We start from the raw sequence: 883 nt of genomic DNA on the forward strand, positions 1-883 counted from the left end.
ATTAGCATTTGAACCGCAGGTTCAAGGTCATCATCGATATCGCGAGGCAACACCACCTGTTGCTAAAATGCGCCAGCATCTCTCGTTGTCGCTAAAAACCGAAGGTAATTGATCAGTGACTAGCAGACGTGCAGGGTGGCTCCTAGACGTGTGCACGAACCGTAACATCAAATGAGTGAGTCCGAAATGGGGCGCACTATTGGCATGAGAGGACGTGATGCATCTATCTGGGAAATTGGAACTCCTGTGGGACGAAATGTTATACAACGTGTGTGTGCATAATGGTGCACGGGAGGCCGTAGAACACGACGAAATGGGTCAGGTCGTACCACCCTGACCAACACCGAGAAGATCGACATCTCACCCGAATGGCGTTGCAGGACAGATGTGCGTCGTCCTCGGCTCTGGCGCAAATGTGGAACAGTGTAAGACATCAAACTTCCTGGCAGATTAAAACTGTGTGCCCGACCGAGACTCGAACTCGGGACCTTTGCCTTCCGCGGGCAAGTGCTCTACCAACTGAGCTACCGAAGCACGACTCACGTCCGGTCCTCACAGCTTTACTTCTGCCAGTATCTCGTCTCCTACCTTCCAAACTGGTAGAGCACTTGCCCGCGGAAGGCAAAGGTCCCGAGTCCGAGTCTCGGTCGGGCACACAGTTTTAATCTGCCAGGAAGTTTCATATCAGCGCACACTCCGCTGCAGAGTGAAAATCTTATTCTAGTGTAAGACATCGTTTATTATGGCATGAGTTACGTGCGCAGCATCCACCTCGCCACGTACTTACAACGAAAGTGCAGAAACATGCTATACAGGAGTGGTGTATGGAACGACGTAACATCAGATAGAGTTTCCAGACGAATCCATGTTCTGTTTGTTTGAA

The 883-nt window shown here is 50.6% G+C and overlaps 1 non-coding gene across 1 annotated transcript; it reads right to left on the reverse strand.

Annotated features, from left to right (window-relative positions):
* Positions 1–460: 460 nt before the first annotated feature.
* Trnap-cgg lies at positions 461–535 on the reverse strand. The gene has a single exon. It is a non-coding gene; the product is annotated as a tRNA-Pro (tRNA).
* Between the last annotated feature and the right edge of the window lie 348 nt (positions 536–883).

Source organism: Schistocerca americana, chromosome 9 (assembly GCF_021461395.2).
Source record: "Schistocerca americana isolate TAMUIC-IGC-003095 chromosome 9, iqSchAmer2.1, whole genome shotgun sequence".
Lineage (NCBI taxonomy): Eukaryota > Metazoa > Arthropoda > Insecta > Orthoptera > Acrididae > Schistocerca > Schistocerca americana.